Here is a 22,140-nt window from a genome sequence, read left to right as displayed (position 1 = left end):
AGGCTTGAGATAAGGACAGGGAGAAAATCCTTAAAGTTACTGTCACGGGCAAAACAGACTCGACTTGGGGAAAACTATTCATTTATTACTAAAAACAGCAGGATAATGAGACAGAGAACAAGATAACCTCCCTCCACCCCTCCCTCTTCCCAAGCTTAACATTATCTCTACTACCTTCCCCTCCTGAGCGGCACAGGGGGGAAGAGGGAATGGGGGTTGCAGTCAGTTCATCACGCGTTGTTTTACGCCGATGCTTCATGGTTGAGGGAAGAACTCCTCACATTCCTCCCCTTCTTTGTTGTGGGGTCCCACCCATACGCCACAGTCCTTCATGAAACTGCTCTGGCATTGATCATCTCTTCCACGGAGTTCAGTCCCTCCAGAACGGCTGTCCCAGTGGGCCCTCCACGGGCCACAGCTGCCTTCAGGCATCCACCTCCCCCGATGTGGGGTCCTTCATGGGCTCCAAGTGGATTTCTGCTCCTCCGTGGACCTCCATGGGCTGCAGGGGAACAACCTGCTCCACCATGGTCGTCACCACAGCCTGCAGGGGAATCTTGGCCAGGAGCAGCATTACTCCTCCCCCTCCTTCTTCACTGACCTCGGCATCTGCAGCCGTTCCTCTCACAAGAAATTCTTCACAACAGGCTGGCAGACACCTCTCAGAATCTCTTCACATCATCCATCTCATTTCCTCTCCACTTCTTGCAGCTGGGCTGAGCCGAGTTGGGCCCAGTCGGCTGCCTGGTGAGAGGCCAGAGGGTGAGGCCTGCAAGGCCCATGAGGCCTGCGCCTCCCCCTCTGCGCCTCTGCCCCCACTCAGCTTCTTCACATCTTCTCTTCTCTCTTTTTTTTCCTGTTTTCCCCTTCTTAAATACGTTATCGCAGAGGTGTTATCATGGAACATTCTGCTACCAATCGGCTCGGCCTTGGCCAGCAGCAGATCTGCCCTAGGCCCTGCCAAGTCCACTGAACAAAGGGGAGCGACTTCTAGCAGTTTCCTACAGAAGCTACCACCTTAGGCCTCCCCTCACTAAACAAAACCACAACAGCTTTGTATAAGTGAAAAGATGAACCCCTCAGTATCGTCTCCGATTCTGCCTATGTGGTCAATGTAATACAATGCACTGAACGGGCAATGTTAAAGGAAATAAATAATCCTTTGTTGTATGATCAGTTTCAACAGCTATTATCGGTATTACATGTGCGGGATCACCCTTACCATATTGTACATCTGAGAGCTCACACTTCGCTTCCAAGACCTGTCACAGAAGGTAACGCAAAAGCAGATGCTCTCACTAATGTGGCCCTCGTTCCAAACACACTCATGCAAGCTAAGCTATCCCATGAATTTTATCACAAAAACTCTACAGCCCTTCAACAACAATTTAAGATGACACGGGAACAAGCTCGGGCAATTGTGCGTTCCTGTAGCAGTTGCCAGAACACAATTATGCCATCTTTATATGGGGTTAATCCGCGTGGTTTGTGCTCTCAAGAATTATGGCAATCTGATATAACTCATGTCCCATCATTTGGCAGACACAAATATGTACATGTAACTCTGATACCCATTCCAGCTTATTGTTTGCCTCTGCTCATACAGGAGAATGTGCTTGAGATGTTTGCCAACATTGGACGTCAGCGTTTGCTTTCATGGGGGTTCCCATGCGTATAAAAACAGATAAGGGACCAGCGTATGCTTCTCGCGCAGTCCAAACCTTCCTTGCTCTTTGTGACATTGAGCACGTTACTGGTATCCCACATAACCCTACTGGACAGGCCATCATTGAATGTGCCCATGGCACACTTAAAAATGTGCTGTTAAAACAAGAAGGGGGAATGGAAGGGAAATCTGCAAACAAAAAGTTAAGGAAAGCAATGTATGTGCTCAATTTTCTAAATCACTGGAGTGACAATTCTTCCCCAATACAGAAACATTTTGGATCATCTACTGTACATGATGCCATCTGAGGGCAAGCTCCAGTGATGGTCAAGAATCTGGAAACAGGTAATTGGGAAGGACCATTCCCTCTTGTAACATGGGGAAAGGATATGCTTGTGTCTCTACAGGAGCAGTGAACAAGTGGATCCCTGCATGATGGGTACGACCAGTGCTCCAAGCTGCCTTGCATTCGTTGGATTGTTAACAAGCTGTGTGGCAGCTCCATGGACATCAGTCACAGAAAGAACAAACGTGTGGGTAACTATGGCTAATGCCACAGGACAGGACACCATTTGTCTGTCTGTATCATCTGCAAATAACCCTTTCAGAACATGCTTGGTCAATCTGCCAGATAGTGGTAGGATGGCAACTCTGTGTAAAACAACAGCAGCCGTGAGTGCTGAGTGCTAAACTACAAGAGATGGAACTTTTTGGGATCAGTAAAGATGGACTTTTGCCTATTTTTTTTTTTTAACTATTCAGGAGCTAATGTTACTAGAGGGGTAGTGACTGTAAATGCTTTAAGACCTATACATTGCAACGATACAGCATGGTGTAATCATGTGAGCACTAACATATCAAAATCCAGGCAGCATAAAAGACCTAAACAAAGTACACATAGCTTTGAATCTGATTGCCAAGATAATATAGAGTTTGAAAACCAAGTGAAATTATTGCTGCTTCAATCTTTGCACCTGGTGTGGCAAGTGCCCAGGCATTAGCTATGCTAAATAAATTGGACTGTTGGCTTGCTAAGTGAACAAACACAATTGCATCGGCACTATCAACACTGCTAACTGATGTAGATTCTATACGCTATTCTACTTTACAAAACAGAACCACTGTTACCCTGCAGAGCACATATTTGACAGGCCTTGTTGCATGTGCTGGCCACACGTGCAGCAACGTCCAGTCAGTATTCTTTCACTGAATCTGCTGAGGGTATAAACAGAGGTGGCTCGGTGCGGAGGAGAGAGAAAGGACCCAGAGCGCACTTTACGAACAACAGAGGACGCCCTGAAGGTGCTGCACCTGCCTCCCTTCTCTGCTCTGACCCCGCTGATAATCACCCTCCTGCTTGGCGGTGTCTCTGGCGTAATCGGGTTGGTAACAGAATAGAGCAGCAATAGATTTTTTTATTATTAGCACAAAATCATGGTTTCCAGAATTTTGATGGACTCTGCTGCATGAATTTGTTTGATTATTCGGAATCTATTCACCAAAGTATTCCAAACTTGCAAAAAGAGTGCAGAAACGGTACTAAAGTGATGGTTTTGATATGTTCAGAAGTCTTTCGATGGATTGATAGAAAAGTTTATTGGAAATATCTGTAGGATGCTTATTCATTCCTTGTAGATATGTATTTTGATCTGTATTCCATGTATGTTGAAATGTGTGCAGACTTTAACAGATAAAGTGTTGAAACAAGCCTCTTCTCATAAACAAAGAAGGGGGAGATGTGGGTATTTCTCAAGCCAGTATGGTGTCAGTGAAAGCAAACTGACCTTGGGAGAGAGATACAATCATGCTCTCAGGAAGAAGGCCAGGGAATGAGAAGGGAAGCTTTAAGATACAAGACATTGTTAGCAGGATTTATGGCTTGTTTCAACAGAGGCCTGCAAAAAACTAGTCACTGGCTTTGTAGATAAGAAAGTTACTGGAGTTGTTATGTCTGTATGCCGTAGTAGAAAATTACTAGAAAGTAGTGAAACTTAGTTTTGCTTAGCAGTCATGAATATGTATAACGTGTGATCAGTAACTTTATTGGCTGAGCTTGTGTGTGGCATAACTGGGTGGTTGATATCCTTGACTAAAATCAGAATTGTGATACTAGGCATCATACTAGGTATAATCATTAACATTCCGTGCTTGGTCACCTGCCTACAAAAAATGATACAGGGCGCGCATGCCACATTATGTCATTTCCGACTGCCCATCTCACAGGCTCGGGCTGTAGTGGCAGCCTGTCCAGCATGCCAAGCAGCAAAGTCGAACCAGCCCTTATACTACCCAGACATTAACCCCCGGGGGTGTGCTCCGAACCATGTATGGCAAGTGGATGTCACAGAATACGCGCCGTTTGGCCATCTTAAATACATTCATGTTGCGGTCGACACTTGCTCCCGAGCTCTCTTTGCGTGTCCATTCACGAGGTCCATGGCGCAGAAATCCATCCTACACCGGAACTGGGCTTTTGCCTGCCTAGGGGTACCTCGGGAGATAAAGACCGACAATGGGCCAAATTATCGATCACGGGCATTTCGCCACTTCCTGCAGACGTGGGGAGTCCACCATACATTTGGCATTCCTCTGAACAGCACTGGGCAAGCGATTGTAGAACGCGCACACAAAACCCTGAAAGCAAAGCTAATGGGCTTAAGAGAGGGGGGAGAGAGGGGTTCGCCAGAGGTCTTAGTCGATAAAGTGCTTGTAGTACTGAATCATATGTCCTTGGCTGACCCCCAATCCGTTTCCCCTGTCCAAAACCATTTTTCCTTGCGTCAGCTGCTGTTTGGGGGCAAGGCACTCCCAAAGGTCTGGTACCGCCTGCCACAAAACCCACTTTGGGAAGGTCCCGCTGATCTGCTAGCATGGGGACGAGGGTATGCTTGTATCTGCACAGGTGCGGGGACCCGATGGATCCCAGCCTGGTTGGTACAGCCGTGGCTGAAGGATCGGCAGGGTGACCGAGTGGCACGGCGCTCTCCAGCTCACCCTAGTGGGATTGATCCTGATTGTGAGTCTTCCAATGCCAGTGATAACGACTAATTCCTGGGAGCTGTTCACGAACTGCACCAACTCCACTGAGGTTTGCATAGCGCTTACAAGTGTTGATGGGCCTTTTACCACTTGTGCTGTGGTGGTACGCTTTGCCAATGTCTCCTTCCGACTTGGTAACTTGAGCCAGTGGTTGAATTCACCACAGATTCAAAACCTTTTTGTATGGCCGCCCCTTGCCCGAAATACCAAGACCCTAGAACGCTTGTCCTTCTGGGCTGTAAAGAACGCTAACCGCATGGCCCTCGCCATATCAGAGTTAGCAACCGCTTTAGCAGCGCACGATGAGGGGCTGACTCAGGTAAAATTGGCATTAGATTATGCGCTTGCGAGGCTTGGTATCGGTTGCAGCGACCTGGAGGAATAATTACGTCTCCAGGGCTACTGCTGTTTGGATTTCAGCAAGAACGCCACCTTGGCCTTGGAGAAGGCGTGTGCGCGTGCTGCAAGTATTGCCCAGTCACTATTCGACATCAGGGTCCTAAAGGACTGGGGGTGGTTCTCAGGGCTGTTTGGTTCACCCAGTGGCTGGGAAATATTGTGTCTATGGGTTTAACTATCATAATTGTCGCTTTGATAGCACTCTGCTTGTTTCTGCTATTGTTGCGGCTTGTTCACAGCACTGTTGATGGGGTCGCTAGATGAATATTCACAGTCAATCTCGCTATGACAGCATTCACCCAGGGATAGGTACATGGGCGTAGGGGGCGGGTGCGTTCGCGTGCGTAGTGGGTGTACGGGCTTGCGTAGTGGGCGTACAGGTATATATTGCAAAGTGACGCAGCAGTAAATTGAGAGCTGACTCCACGGCATCCATGTCTGTGTCTCTCTCCCCGGGATGGGATCCCGGTAGTGGGGGTCGGTTTGTTGTTGCGCAGCAATAGTAAGGCAGCTAAACAGCTGGGATCTCTTTCTAGGGAAGCAGGCATCGACAAAGTGATTGGAAGAGGTGCACAAGCTCTCAGCCTCTGGAGGCGACTCCTGTCAAGTATGAAGGAAAGATATCCCTTCAAGGAAGATATTACCTATCATCCAGGCAAGTGGACCACCATAGAGAGAGGTATCCAGTACCTAAGGGAATTTGCCATGCTGGAAGTCATTTGTAGTGACCTAGATTGTGAAGAGTCACCCAAAGATCCAGATGAAGTCCAGTGCACACGGCTCATGTGGCAGAAGTTTCTACGGAGCGTACCATCATCCTATGCCAATTCACTGGCAATTATGCTCTGGAAAGATGGAGAGGGACCAACAATGGATGAATTGGCTACTCAGCTCTGGCAATATGAAGAAACTCTCTCTTCTTCCCTCATCTCGGCTGTGGAGAAACTATCTCGGGAGGTCCAGCAGTTAAAAGAGGATAGGTCCTACTCCCCACCCATACAGACCAGTATTTCAGCTATTAGGAGTAAACGTTTCCCTGCTCAAGAGAGACGGTACATGCGGCGAGGTACCCTGTGGTTTACCTTGCGTAAACAAAGAGAGCACATGGGGAAGTGGGATGGGAAACCTACCTCAGACCTAGAGGCACGGGTACGTGAGCTGCAGGGAAAAACAATTGTAAATAGAGGTTCTCCCCAGAAAATTGCTGCTCCAGTCTCCAATGGACAGTTCCCCAGACAGCGTAGAAGGGCTGATCTTAACTCTGATCCTATGGAAGGGAATTCTGATTCATATTCACAGAAAGTGACTAGAAAATATTATAAACAGGACTAGAGGGGCCCTGCCTCCAGCCAGGTGGAGGAGAGGGACAACAGAGTTTATTGGACTGTATGGATTAAATGGCCTGGCACATCAGACCCACAAAAGTATAAGGCTCTAGTAGACACTGGTGCACAGTGTACCCTAATGCCATCAAGCTATAAAGGGGCACAACCCATTTGTATTTCTGGAGTGACAGGAGGATCCCAACAGCTGACTGTATTGGAGGCTGAAGTAAGTTTGACTGGGAATGAGTGGCAAAAGCACCCCATAGTGACTGGCCCAGATGCTCCATGCATTCTTGGGATAGATTACCTCAGGAGTGGGTATTTCAAAGACCCAAAAGGGCACCGGTGGGCTTTTGGTATAGCCACCGTGGAGACAGAGAAAAATAAACAGCTGTCCATCTTGCCCAGACTTTCAAAGGACCCTTCCGTTCTGGGAAAGCTGAAGGTTGAAGAACAAAAGGTACCAATCGCTACCACCACAGTGCACCGGCAGCAATATCGCACCAATCGAGACTCCATAATCCCCATCCTCAAGCTGATACGTCAACTGGAGAGCCAGGGAGTGATCAGCAAGTCCCGCTCACCCTTTAACAGTCCCACATGGCCAGTGAGAAAATCTAACGGAGAATGGAGACTAACAGTGGACTATCGTGGCCTAAATGAAGTTATGCCACCACTGAGTGCTGCCGTGCCGGACATGCTAGAACTTCAGTATGAACTGGAGTCCAAGGCAGCCAAGTGGTATGCCACCATTGATATTGCCAATGCCTTCTTCTCCATCCCTTTGGCACCAGAATGCAGGCCACAGTTTGCTTTCACTTGGAGGGGTGTTCAGTACACCTGGAATCGATTGCCCCAGGGGTGGAAACACAGCCCCACCATTTGCCATGGACTAATTCAGACTGTACTAGAAAAGGGTGGAGCTCCAGAACATCTGCAATACATTGATGACATCATCGTATGGGGCAACACAGCAGAAGAAGTTTTTGAAAAAGGAGAGAAAATAATCCAAATCCTTCTGAAAGCTGGTTTTGCAATAAAACAAAGCACAGTCAAGGGGCCTGCACAAGAGATCCAGTTTTTAGGAGTAAAATGGCAAGATGGACATCGTCACATTCCAATGGATGTGGTCAACAAAATAACAGCTATGGCTCCACGAACTAACAAAAAGGAAACACAGGCCTTCCTGGGCATTGTGGGTTTCTGGAGAATGCATATTCCAAATGACAGTATGATTGTAGGCCCTCTCTATGAAGTGATCTGAAAGAGGAATGATTTTAAATGGGGCCCAGAACAATGACAAGCCTTTGAACAAATTAAGCAGGAGATTCTCCATGCAGTAGCCCTTGGGCCAGTCTGGACAGGACAAGATGTGAAAAACATCCTCTACACCGCAGCTGGGGAGAATGGCCCTACCTGGAGTCTCTGGCAGAGAACACCAGGGGAGACTCGAGGTTGATCCCTAGGCTTTTGGAGCCAGGGATATAGAGGATCTGAGGACTGCTATACTCCAACTGAAAAAGAGATACTGGCAGCATACGAAGGAGTTCGAGCTGCTTCAGAGGTGATTGGTACTGAAGCACAGCTCCTCCTGGCACCGTGACTGCCAGTGCTGGGCTGGATGTTCAAAGGGAAAGTTCCCTCTACGCATCATGGAACTGATGCTACATGGATTAAGTGGATCGCACTGATCACACAGTGAGCCCGAATAGGAAACCCAAATCACCCAGGAACCTTAGAAGTAATCACGGATTGGCCAGAAGGCAAAGATTTTGGAAAGCCACCAGAGGAAGAGGTAACACGTGCTGAAGAAGCCCAATCATATAATAATCTACCAGAAACTGAGAGGCGATATGCTCTGTTCACTGATGGATCCTGTCGTATTGTAGGAAAACATTGGAAGTGGAAAGCTGCTGTGTGGAGTCCTACACGACGAGTGGCAGAAGCCACTGAAGGCCAAGGTGAATCAAGTCAGTTTGCAGAGGTAAAAGCCATCCAGCTGGCTTTAGACATTGCTGAACGGGAAAAATGGCCTGTGCTCTATCTCTACACTGACTCATGGATGGTGGCAAATTCTCTGTGGGGGTGGTTAAAGCAATGGAAGCAGAGCAACTGGCAGCGTAGAGGCAAACCCATCTGGGCTACCGCACTGTGGCAAGATATTGCTGTCCAGCTAGAGAAGCTTGTTGTAAAAGTACGTCACGTAGATGCCCACGTACCCAAGAGTCGAGCCACTGAAGAACATCAAAACAACCAGCAAGTGGATCAGGCTGCTAAGATTAAAGTTTCCCAGGTGGACTTAGACTGGCAACACAGAGGTGAACTATTTTTAGCTCGGTGGGCCCATGACACCTCAGGCCATCAAGGAAGAGATGCAACATACAAATGGGCTCGTGATCGAGGGGTGGATTTAACCATGGACACTATTGCACAGGTTATCCACGACTGTGAGACATGCGCTGCAATTAAGCAGGCCAAGTGATTAAAGCCTCTTTGGTATGGAGGACGATGGCTGAAATACAAATATGGAGAGGCCTGGCAGATTGATTACATCACACTCCCACAAACCCGTCAAGGTAAGCGCCCTGTGCTTACAATGGTGGAAGCAACCACTGGGTGGCTAGAGACATATTCTGTACCCCATGCCACCGCCCAAAACACCATCCTGGGCCTTGAGAAGCAAGTTCTCTGGTGACATGGCACTCCAGAAAGAATTGAGTCAGACAATGGGACTCATTTCTGAAACAACCTCATAGACACCTGGGCCAAAGAGCATGGCATTGAGTGGGTATATCACATCCCCTATCATGCACCAGCCTCTGGAAAGATTGGATAGTACAATGGACTGCTGAAAACTACACTGAAAGCAATGGGTGGTGGGACCTTCAAAAATTGGGATAAACATTTAGCAAAAGCCACCTGGTGAGTTAACACTGAGGGATCCACCAATCCAGCTGGCCCTGCCCAATCAGAACTGTTACATATTTGTCGTGGTTTTGTTAGTGAGGGGGGGCCTAAGGTGGTAGCTTCTGTAGGAAACTGCTAGAAGTCGCTCCCCTTTGTTCAGGGGACTTGGCCAGGCCTAGGGTGGACCCACTGCTGACCAAGGCCGAGCCGATTGGTAGCAGAATGTCCCGTGATAACGCCTCTGCGATAACGTATTTAAGAAGGGGAAAACAGAAAAAAAAAAGAGAGAGAAGAGAAGATGTGAAGGAGCTGAGCGGGGGCAGAGGCGCAGAGGGGGAGGCGCAGGCCTCATGGGCCTTGCAGGCCTCACCCTCTGGCCTCTCGCCAGGCAGCTGACTGGGCCCGACTCGGTCCAGCCTGGCTGCAAGAAGTGGAAAGGAGATGAGAAGTGAATAAGATGTAAAAAAGATCCTGAGAGACATCTGCCAGCCTGTTGTGAGGAACGGCTGCAGACGCCAAGGTCAGTTCAGAAGGAGGGGGAGGAGTAATGCGGCTCCTGGCCAAGATTCCCCTGCAGCCTGTGGTGACGACCATGGTGGAGCAGGTTGTCCCCCTGCAGCCCATGGAGGTCCACGGAGGAGCAGAGATCCACTTGGAGCCCGTGAAGGACCCCGTACTGGGGGAGGTGGATGCCTGAAGGCAGCTGTGGCCCGTGGAGGGCCCGCTGGGACAGCTGTTCTGGAGGGACTGCACCCGTGGAAGAGATGACCCACGCCGGAGTAGTTCCACAAAGGACTGTGGCCCGTGGGAGGGACCCCACGATAGAGCAGGGGAGGAATGTGAGGAGTTCTTCCCCCAACCATGAAGCAGCGGTGTAAAACAACGTGTGATGAACTGATTGCAACCCCCATTCCCTCTTCCCCCCTGTGCCGCTCAGGAGGGGAGGTAGTAGAGATAATGTTAAGCTTGGGAAGAGGGAGGGGTGGAGGGAGGTTATCTTGTTCTCTGTCTCATTATCCTGCTATTTGTAGTAATAAATGAATAGTTTTCCCCAAGTCGAGTCTGTTTTGCCCGTGACGGTAACTTTAAGGATTTCTCCCTGTCCTTATCTCAAACCTCGAGCCGTTTTTCCTTATATTTTCTCTCCCTGTTCTCTCGGAGGGTGGGGGGAGTGAGAGAGAGACTGCGTAGTCTGGTCCTGATCGGGGCTGAACTACGACACCAATCGAGCTGGCCCTGCCCAATCAGAACTGTTACATATTGTAGAGGGTGATAAAGTCCCTGTGGTGCATCTAAGGAATATGTTAGGAAAGACAGTCTGTGTTATTCCTTCCCTGGGCAAAGGCAAACCCATCCGTGGGATTGCTTTTGCTCAAGGACCTGGATGTACCTGGTGGGTGATGCGGGAGGATGGGGAAGTCTGATGTGTACCTCGAGGACATCTGATTTTAGGTGAGAATAGCCAATAATTTGAACTGTATATAATCATTTCTATAGTTCTTATATGTCATATGAAAGGTTTTGCAGCAAGGAGCATCCTGATCAGTGAAGAATGAGCTTCAGTGAAACCGAGAGAGATGCAACGATGATGGAACAGTAACTGGCGCCCAACAACTTCCTTGAGATCAACATCAACTCGCAGACCATGGACATGATACACCAGTGGTGGATGCCCCATCCCTGGAAACATTCAAGGCCAGGTTGGACAGGGCTCTGAGCAACCCGGTCTAGTTGGAGATGTCCCTGCTCCTTGCAGGGAGGGTTGGACTAGATGACCTTTGAAGGTCCCTTCCAACCCTAACCATTCTATGATTCTATGAATTAGTAAACTATCCCAGCTGTGTGCCCCAGCCATAGGGGCCACCAGCTCCAGTTCTCCTTCCAGCTCAGGTGAATGTTAACTCTATCCTAGCCAGAACCATGACAGGTGTAAATCCTTTACCTGCACCTAGCACTGCTACAGCTTGTGCACTTCTTTCCCAGAGGTGTGTTGTCAGGGCAGTTCCACAGAGAAGGTCATGGCTCCAACAAGTATGAAGCAGTCTATGCCTTCAAGCAAGGTGAATGTGAAGCATCCTACCTTAGCTGGTTTATGCTTATTGCTGACAGCAGACCCGGAGGAAAGTGACTGGATGGTAAAGCTTGAATATTAAAAAAAAAAAAAAAGATAGCTAAGACCATCAGCCTTTCAGTTTTTCTTGCAAGGGTAAAGAAGTACTTCAGACTTTCATTAAGATAGAGTTTTAAGTGTTTTCGCTTGTTACAGAAACATTGAATGGACATACCTTGCAGCGTGCTGCAAGGTATGTCCATTCAATTGAACCAACTCGCTGCCGCAAACTTCCTTTCACAACCTCTCGGAGTTCCTTCATGCTTTCTTATTCCTCTCATGGAAAATATAACTGCCTCTTAAATGTCAGCATTTAGATATAATGATGATAAATGTTACATAAAAGATGATGGCATCCAGAGTATATATTATGGGGAAAAAAATAGTTCCTTGCCACCTATGGTGATTAAAAATTTCATAGTGCTTTTTTTAAATCATAGGTGTTCACTCTCGTTTCCTGGTCAAATTTGAAGTTAGAGAACATGCTGTCAGCTTTACTTTATGTGGCTTTCTATAGATTGGAAATTTTTCCCTTCGCTTCCTTTTCTCCCAATTTGAGCACTTCCAGTACTTGCTCAGTCCCATCCCAGAGGTGGTTGAATGATGGTAACTACTCACATAAAAGTATAACTTGCAATTGAGTTATTATTCCTGCAAATTGTAACATTACTTCAATACAAATCATATCTTCTGCCATATTAGCCCCTTATGTACCTTCCTACATCAGTCTAAACTGATAATGAAACTAAGGCTCTGCTCAAGGTGATCTCTTTGTACCTTGTCATTGTCAGTAGATGCATGAGGAAACTGAGCTCAGGCCCAGGACTCTAGTTTCTCACCTAAAAGCTATGAGTATTCAGTACACTATTTCCACTTTCGTCCAAGCTCCAATCAAGGCTTTCTCCTGCCTGGACTTAGAGAAATTAGCTTTTCCTCTGCTAGTAACAAACCACATTAAAATTATGGTGACTTTGCTGTAGATAGGTTAATAAGATAATGCACGTATTACTCTCTCCATGTTTTCTGCTTTTCTTGCTCTTCTGTCTCTCTGCAATATCTTTTCTATATTTTCCTGTTTACTGACTGTGAATATCAGAAGTGTAGAGGGATCAGAATTAAATACCTGGAATAATATAGACTGGAAATAAAGCAAATCAGAATATTAGTAACTACCTGAGTAAGCTCTCTGGCACTCTGTATGTTTACTGCAAATTAAGTCACATCCACATGAAAAAAAGTTCACCTGAATTTAAGAAAAACTGTTCTCTTTTCTGTAGTTTAATTTCACACTGCAGAATTTTGCAGTGTTTTATCCCTGTGGCTCTATTTCATTGGGAGCATAAAAAGAGAAACTTCCATTAAATCCCACAGATTTTACAAAAAATTCTATACAAGCTTTGAAATAGAGTGTGCAAATTTTTTTTATAGTGTATGGTTAATAATATTGCTTCTGGTGTTAAAGCCATTGCCATATTGTTGCTGCTAACTGAGTTCAGAATACAGGTTCTCAGCTAAGTCCCTATTCTGGATTTATTTAGTGAGGGGTGGGGTTTACGGTGGTAGCTTCTGTAAGAAACTGCTAGAAGTTGTTCCCCTTTGTTCAGTGGACTTGGCCGGGCCTAGAGCGGACCCACTGCTGGCCAAGGCCGAGCCAATTGGTAGCAGAATGTTCCATGATAATGCCTCTGCAATAACATATTTAAGAAGGGGAAAACAGAAAAAAAAAAAAAAAGAGAAGACACTGAGCGGGGGCAGAGAGGGGGAGGCGCGAGCCTTGTGGGCCTTGCAGGCCTCACCCTCTGGCCTCCCGCCGGGTGGCCGACTGGGCCTGACTCGGCCCGGCCCGGCTGCAAGAAGTGGAGAGGAGATGAGATGTGAAGAGATCCTAGGAGGCGTCTGCCAGCCTGTTGTGAAGAATTTTTCTTGTGAGAGGAACGGCTGCAGATGCCAAGGTCAGTTCAGAAGGAGGGGGAGGAGTAATGCTGCTCCTGGCCAAGATTCCCCTGCAGCCTGTGGTGAAGACCATGGTGAGGGAGGCTGTCCTCCTGCAGCCCATGAAGGTCCACAGAGGAGCAGAGGTCCACCTGCAGCCCATGGAGGACCCCATGCCAGGGAGGTGGAGGCCTGAAGGAGGCTGTGGCCCACGGAGGGCCCGCTGGGGAAGCTGTTCTGGAGGGACTGCACCCCGTGGAAGAGATGACCCATGCTGGAGCAGTTTCACAAAGGACTGTGGCCCATGGGTGGGACCCCACGCTGGAGCAGGGGAGGAATGTGAGGAGGAGTTCTTTCCCCGACGAGGAAGCAGAGGCATGAAACAATGTGTGATGAACTGACCGCAACCCCCATTCCCTCTTCCCCACTGTGCCGCTTGGTGGGGGGGAAGGTGGTAGAGATAATGTTAAGCCTGGGAAGAGGGAGGGGTGGGGGGAAGTTATCTTGTTCTCTGTCTCATTATCCTGCTGTTTTTAGTAATAAATGGTTTTCCCCAAGTCGAGTCTGTTTTGCTTGTAACAGTAACTCCCTGTCCTTATCTCAAACCTCGAGCCTTTTTTCCTTATATTATCTCTCCCTATTCTCTTGGAGGGTGGGGGGAGTGAGAGAGAGACTGCGTAGTCTGGTCCCAATCAGGGCTAAACTACAGTACAGTCCCCTGTACAGCCCTTACCAAGGCCTTCGCAAGACTGGTCAAAGCTAATCAGTAGATGAATAGATAGACAATAGTTGATAAATTAACCTCTACAGGTGTTTGCAGTGTTAATGAATAGGAAATCAATCGATTGATTTATGCTTGAGTAAGTGTATTTTGAGTTTTACAGACCACAGGCCTTCAAAGAGACAGATCATGAGATGTGATGACCTGAGGGTAACTTCTTTGAAACAGAGCAGGAGCAAGACAGGAGTTGTGCTGAGGATGTGAAATTCTGTGGACATTAAGACTGATGAGTTCTAAGAACTGTTTAAACCTTATGTAATCATATAGAAATATTATATAAGAAGAACGTGTACATAGCGGATTTTGTCACTCACTGCAGTGGTGGCCCAACTTTGAATTGTTGTGATTAAAGAGCATACCTAGTGTTACCCTGCATGTGAAATTTCCTTTTACACGTGGACACCCTGGTACTGTAACTGAGTGTTCTAGTTTATTAAAACTAAAGCAAGATAATGAAAAAGAGAACAAGATAACTTCCCCCCACCCCTCCCTCTTCCCAGGCTTAACATTATCTCTACCACCTTCCCCCCCACCAAGCGGCACAGTGGGGAAGAGGGAATGGGGGTTATGGTCAGTTCATCACCTGTCACTTTACGCCACTACTTTATTGTCTGGGGAAGAACTCCTCACATTCCTCCCCTGCTGCAGTGTGGGGTCCCTCCCACGGGCCACAGTCCTTTGTGAAACTGCTCCGGCGTGGGTCAACTCTTCCACAGGGTGCAGTCCCTCTAGAACAGCTGTCCCAGCGTGGGCCCTCCACTGGCCACAGCCTCCTTCAGGCCTCCACCTCCCTGGCATGGGGTCCTCCATGGGCTGCAGGTGGATCTCTGCTCCTCCATGGACCTTCATGGGCTGCAGGGGGACAGCCTGCTTCACCATGGTCATCACCACAGGCTGCAGGGGAATCTTGGCCAGGAGCTGCATTACTCCTCCCCCTCCTTCTGAACTGACCTTGGCATCTGCAGCCATTCCTCTCACAAGAAATTCTTCACAACAGGCAGGCAGACACCTCTCAGGTTCTCTTTACATCTCCTCTCCACTTCTTGCAGCCAGGCTGGGCAGATTTGGGCCCAGTCAGCTGCCTGGCAGGAGGCCAGAGGTGAGGGCCATAAGGCTCGTGCCTCCCCCTCTCTGTCCCTGCTCAGCATCTTCACATCTTCTTTTTTTTTTTTTTCCTTCCTCTTCTTAAATACGTTATCACAGAGGATTTATCATGGAACATTCTGTTACCAATTGGCTCAGCCCTGGCCAGCCAGCAGGTCTGCCCTAGCCCTGGCTGAGTCCACTGGAGAAAAGGGAAACAACTTCTAGCAGCTTCTTAAAGAAGCTGCCTCCATAGCCCCTCCCTCACTAAATAAAACCAGAACACTGAGAAAACATATGTGGTTCATTTTGCACAGCAAACAACAGTGTATGTTTTATCTCTGCTATGCCAAATAGGATTCAGTATTTGCCTACAGTCTGTGTGTCTTCCTGTAAAATTCTATGAAATTTTGTAGGAGGAATATAAGTTTTATCAAGATTGTTAAAATAGCCTAGTCAAAAGGATATTAATTTTTCCTGGTTTTGTCTGGGATGGAGTTAATTTTTTTCTCAGTAGCTACTGTGTTTTGGATTTAGTAAGGGATTTGTTATGTGATGAATGTTAATACACTGATGTTATGAGTTGTTACTAAAGAGACAAAGGACACTTTTCAGCTTCCCAGGTTTCACTAATGTGCAGGTGCAGGAAGCTGGGAAGGGTATAGCAAATACAGTTGATCCAAACTGGCCAAAGAGAGTATTCCATGCCATAAATGCCTGTTGTGGTATAACTACAGTCAGCAATCAAGTACCACATAGGTGCTCAATCACTCTCTCTCTCCCCAGGGTATGGAGGAGAGAATCAGAAAGAAAAGAAAGTATTATTATTATAACAATACTAATAGGAAAAAATAATAAAAATAATAATTACAAAAAAAATCCAAAACAAACAAACAAACATGAACAACGAATGATGCACAATTTCTCACCACCCGACAACCAGATGACCGATACAGCCTGTCCCAAGTAGCAATCATAGAACAAAAAAAAAGAAAATAAGAGGCAGCTCACTGTCTCATACCCATACTTAAATACTTTGCATGACATTTATGGCATGGAATACTCTCTTTAGCCAGTTTGGGTCAACTATTTTGGTGTCCTGGTTCTGGCTAGAATAGAGTTAATTTTTGCCTGAGCTGGGAGAGGACCTGGAGCTGGTGGCCCCTGTGGCTGGGGGACACAGCTGGGATAGTTTACTAATTAGCCAACAGCTGGGATAGTTTCCCCAAATTGGCCCAAGGGCTGTTCCATCCCATGGGACATCATGCTCAGTATATAAGCAATGAGGGTGAGGAGGGCAGCTTTATGCTATAAGCAAGGAAGCTGGATATTAGGCTCTGCTGTGATCTATTTTATTATACATTATGAGTTTTAGTATTTTCTGTTATTGGGGTTTGCTTTCCATTTCTGTTTTGTTTTCTTTTGTTTTTCTCTTAAGCTTTTTTGGTTTTTTTTGGTTTTTTTTTTGTTTTTTTTGTTTGTTTTTTTTTTTTTAATCTTAACCTAGGGGTTTTGCCTTTTTTTTGTTTACCAATTCCCCTTCTTGTCCCACTGGAGGTTAGGGGGGAGTGAGCAAGAGACTGTGTAGCTTGGTCTCCAGTGTGGCTAAAGTATGATATCTGGCTATATCCCTCCCAGCTTACTGTGCCTGCATATTAGTGAATCCTGAGATACCAGACAGTGACCTTGGTCTCTTTAGCAACAACTCATAACAGTGTGTTTACCAACATTCTTCTCATACGAAATCCAAAACACATCAGCTACTAAGAGAAAAGTTAACTCCATCCTAGCCAAAAATAGGACAATGTCATGCTCAGTATATAAGTGGGAGTGGGCTGGTGAGCCAGTTCACTTTTCTCTTGCTGTTTGGAATTGTTCACTTTGATCACTTGTTCAATTGATCACTTTTAGGTTTTACCATTCTATGATTGCTGTTTGAGACAACCTGCATTGGGTCAAGCTGGTCATTGAGTGGTGTGAAATTGTTCATTATTCATTTTGGTTTTTTTTATTATTCCTATTATTATAATTATTTTTATATATGTGTTATTATATTTTCCTTTGCTATCCTACTAAACTGTCTTTATCTCAACACATGAGGTTTTCTTTTCTTCCTATTTCTCTCACCTGTCCCCTGGGAAGGGGGAGTGAGCAGCTGTGTGGTACTCTGTGGCTGATTGGGGTTATGCCACAACATACTGTCCATAAGAAAAATCACTGAGAAATTGCAGGTGTCCATTCTCGTGCTTTTTAATTCCTTGCAGCTCTGTGTCTTGCAATCACATGAAAGTATCTGAATCAGAGGAAAAGAATGGGAAAGTGTGTTGGGTTTGTGTAGTGGAGGGTTGGGGGGGCTACAGTGGCAGCTTCTGCAAGAAGTTGCTAGACACCCTTTATCTGGTGGACCCCATCAGCTCTAGGGTGTAGTTGCTGCTGGCCTGGGCAGAGTTAATTGGCAACAATGATAATGTCTCTGTGATAACATATTTAAAAATGGGAAAACAAAATAAAAGTGCAGTCAGAGAGCAGGAGGCATGAGCCTTGTTGGTCTTACCACCTTCACCCTCTGGGCTCCTGCTGGGTGACTGTCTGGACCTGACTCGGCCTGGACTGGTTGAGAGAAGAGAGGATATGTGAGAGAACATGAGGTATTTGCCTGAGTATGATTGTGAAGAATTTTTTTTTGTGAAAGGAATGGCAGCAAATGCCAAGATTGGTGAAGAAGGAGGGGGAGGAGTAATGCAGCTCCTGGCAGAGATTCCCCTGCAGCCTGTGGTGAAGACCATGGTGAAGCAGGCTATCCCCCTGCAGCCCATGGAGGTCCACGGAGGAGCAGAGATCCACCTGCAGCCTGTGGAGGACCCCACACCTGGGCAGGTGGAGGCCTGAAGGAGGCTGTGGCCTGTGGAGGGCCTGCTGGGGCAGCCCTTCTGGAGGGACTGCACCCTGTGGAAAAGGACCCCACACTGGAGCAGTTCACGAAGGACTGTAGCCCATGGGAGGGACCCCACGATGGAGCAGGGGAGGAATGTGAGGAGTTCTTCCCCTGAGGAGGAAGGAGCGGTGGAAAGTGACGTGATGAACTGACCATAATCCCCATTCCCTATTCCTCCTGTGCTGCTTGGGGGTGCAGATAGTCCAGAAAGAAGTTAAGCCCAGGAAGAGGGGAGGAGTGGAGGGAAGGTGTTTCTCGTTCTCTCTCATTATCCTGCTTTGATTTTATTGTTAATAAATTTTAAATAGTTTTCCCAAAGTCGAGTCTGTTTTGCCTGTAACAGAACTTGACTGATCTCTCCCTGTCCTTATCTCAAACCTCAAGCCTTTTGTTATATTCCCTCAGAGGATGGGGAGAGTGAGCGAACAACTCTGTAGCTTGGTCCTGAGTGGGGCTAAGCTATGGCAGGAAGTAAGCATAAAATACACTCATATGGGCCAAAACTTTAACACTCTCCATCCACAGCAAACATTTCCACTGAAATTCAAATTTAGCAAGCTTTTGTTTTGTTTTTTAAATTGGTTTTATTGGAAAGCAAGGGTCTGATCCAATCCTGTTTTGTCATCAGCCAGATTCTCAGTGAGTTCAGTGGGATTTAGAATCCTTACTAAGGACTGGTGCACAAACAATGGCTGACTTGATGCAAATAAGAATTCAGTAGATCTACTGAGAGCACCTGTAAGATACAACTCATATCAAAGTGTCAGTATCCTGAAGCTTGAAAATGTTTTATTGTTATATCCACAGCCTAATCTCTAAGGTACTTTTGTAGCTCTAAGATGCTGTACAGCGGCCTGTGTATAAATAATAATACTGAAAAAGCTATAATAGAAGAAACTTAATAGTCCAGGTAACTATTAAGCAGGTATTCTTTATTACAGTGCCAGGCACACAGGGGATTGCTTCTCCAAACATGTGCAATGTGTTAAGCAACAGGTACAGTATTTATGCATCATAGATATGCAAATTCATAGAATTCCCGCGGACTTGGTTATATATTAATTAGGTTTCCGAGAAATTATTATCATAAGTTTCCTCCCACGACAGGTTATTCCCCGGTCTCTGCGTCCATCTCGTGTCTGTGCTCAGGAGTCACAGTCTCTCTGGTGGTCGTTCTCTCCTCCTTATCATTATGTCCAGCTGCGTGGATTCAGACCTTTGTCCTGCTTTGTTCTTGCTGCCAAGGTGGTTTCTTTCTGACTTATCTTTGCTGGTTCCCAGTTTCCTTGGTTATTCCACCCTATCAGTTGGTTCTAAACTTAAGTCCCTTTATCTTGGTTTCAGCCAGTGTGTCTGTACCCCCTCAGGATGTTCCCATCTAACTTATCTTAGCCCCTGCTAGAGCATCCTGAAAGTATCTTGTTATGTTAAGTTTATGACTCTGCTGTTCTTTCTCTCAAGGTTAGTAGTTTATATTTTCACATAAAATTACTGCTTTATTATAAAACTACTTGTTTTATTATTTAATAATTTTGTTATTCTGATTAGTCCTTTATTCTTCTAAATCTCCTCTTCAACACCTAAACTGCAACTGCATTACAGTAAGTCCAGTGACATGGTATGACAGCCAGAAGAGCTTTGGACCACCCAAGATGCCAGCAGAATTATGCTCATATATCCTTAGCATTCCACAATCAACAATCCAAAGCAAGACAAAAATGAAGAGAAGGATCATCCTTAATCCACTGCTTTGTGAATGCACATTGCTAGGGACACAGAAGGGTTCTTTATCTTAGAAAAAAAAAAGACATACAATTTTCAACTAGTGATCTGTGGAGAATGTATGTGTGCTTCTAAGGGGTCTTGAAATTATGATTAAGATAGGCAAACCCATATATATTATACATCTCTTTACATACATATGAAATTTCTAAGGGGTCAGTACCCCTTCAGAAAAAAAAAAAAAAAAAAAGTAAAGGTCTGTGCATTGAAAAAGACTGAAATAAAGGGACTGGTTGGCTTCCCATTAGGGGAAGGGTCATGAACTGGACAAGATTCCAAGATTCCAGTATTCATGGCTTTGCAGTGATTTAGAATTGCTAGTCTGTAATTAAGTTTACAACTGGAAACCTTCAATTCCTGATTATTTAACTCTATTTCAGGAAAGTTCTGAGTACAGGAAAGTGTCAATGATGAAAAGTGGATGCCTTTTTGCTTTCCTGTGTTTTGTGACTTAAACTCAAATTCCCCAAGGGAATGAATTTATACTGCTATAACTACTGTAAGAGCTATCACCTTTAGACTCAGCTCACTATTGAACAAGTACAAAGAACAATCTGCTAAATGATCACACCAGATTATGGCTCAACTATGTTGTTAAAAATATTCAAAACACTTCCCTGCCATGGATCATTCTTTATTTCTTCTTTCAGTACGTGTAAAACTTAAAATTCCAGTGGTGGCCTGTCGTATGCAGGGGGGTCGACCTTGAGTTTCCCCTGGTACTTTCTGCCAGAGACTCCAGGTAAGGCCATTCTCCCCAGCTGCAGTGTAGAGCACATTTTTTACCTCTTGTCCTGTCTGGAGCAGCTTAAGAGCTACCACATGAACAATATCCTGTTTAATTTGTTCAAAGGCTTGCTGTTGTTCAGGACCTCATTTAAAATCATTCCTCTTTTGCATACCTTCATAGACAGGGCTTACAATCATACTATAATTTGGAATATGCATCCTCCAGAAACCCACAACACCCAAGAAGGCTTGTGTTTCCTTTTTATCAGTCAGCGCAGCCATAGCTGTTATTTTGTTGACCACATCCATTTGAATCTGACGATGTTCATCTTGCAGTTTTACTCCTAAAAACTGTATCTCTCATGCAGGTCCTTTGACCTTACTTCATTTTATGGCAAACCCAGCTTCCAAGAAGATTTTAATTATTTTCTCCCGTTTTTCAGAAGCTTCTGATGCTGCATTGCCCCACACAATTATATCATCAGTGTACTGCAAAGTGTTCTGGAGCTCCACCCTTTTCTAGTACAGTCTGGATCAGTCCATGGCAAATGGTGGGGCTGTGTTTCCACCCCTGGGGCAGTCGATTCCAAGTGTACTGGATCCCCCTCCAAGTGAATGCAAACTGTGGCCTGCATTCTGGTGCCAAAGGGATGGAGAAGAAAACATTAGCAATATCAGTGGTGGCATACCACTTGGCTGCCTTGGACTCCAGTTCATACTGAAGTTCTAGCATGTCTGGCACGGCAGCGCTCGGTGGCGTAACCTCATTCAGGCCACGATAGTCCACTGTTAGTCTCCACTCTCCACTTGATTTTCTCACTGGCCATATGGGACTGTTAAAGGGTGAGCAAGACTTGCTGATCACTCCCTGGCTCTTCAGTCAACAAATCAGCTTATAGATGGGATCAGGGAGTCTCTGTTGGTACGATACTGCCATCAGTGCAGCGTGGAGGTAGCAATCAGCACCTGTTGTTCTTCAGCCTTCAACAACCCCGCATCAGAAGGATCCTCTGAGAGACCAGGCAAGGTTGACAACTGTATAATTTTCTCCATCTCCAGAGCACCTACACTGAAAGCCCACCAGTACCCTTTCAGGTCCTTGAAATACCCATTCCTAAGGTAATTTATACCAAGAATGCACAGAGCATCTGAACCACTCACTATGGGGTGCTTTTGCCACTCATTCCCTGTCAGGCTCACTTCAGCCTCCAGTACAGTCAGCTGTTGGGATCCCCCTGTCACTCCAGAAATACAAATGGGTTATGCCCTATTATATCCTGATGGCATTAGGGTACACTGTGCACCAGTGTCCACTAGAGCTTTATACTCTTGTGGGTCTAACGTGTCAGGCCATGGGATCCACACAGTCCAATAAACTGTTGTCCCTCTCCTCCACCCGGCTGGAGGTAGGGCCTCTCTAATCATGGCCACAGTATTCAGGGTTTATTTCCT

General features: G+C 46.2%; 1 long non-coding RNA gene across 1 annotated transcript in view; it reads left to right on the top strand.

Moving 5' to 3' along the window:
- The window catches only part of LOC147596683 (uncharacterized), a 698,175-nt gene that overhangs the window by 100,594 nt on the left and 575,441 nt on the right, over positions 1-22,140 (top strand). Inside the window, exon 2 of the long non-coding RNA XR_015261361.1 lies at positions 5,103-5,182. This is a non-coding gene — a long non-coding RNA (uncharacterized LOC147596683). The remainder of the gene's footprint in view (positions 1-5,102; positions 5,183-22,140) is intronic.

Source organism: Chlamydotis macqueenii, chromosome W (genome assembly GCF_036417535.1).
Source record: "Chlamydotis macqueenii isolate bChlMac1 chromosome W, bChlMac1.mat, whole genome shotgun sequence".
In the NCBI taxonomy this organism is placed as follows: domain Eukaryota; kingdom Metazoa; phylum Chordata; class Aves; order Otidiformes; family Otididae; genus Chlamydotis; species Chlamydotis macqueenii.
This window is presented reverse-complemented; position numbering and strand designations above follow the sequence as displayed.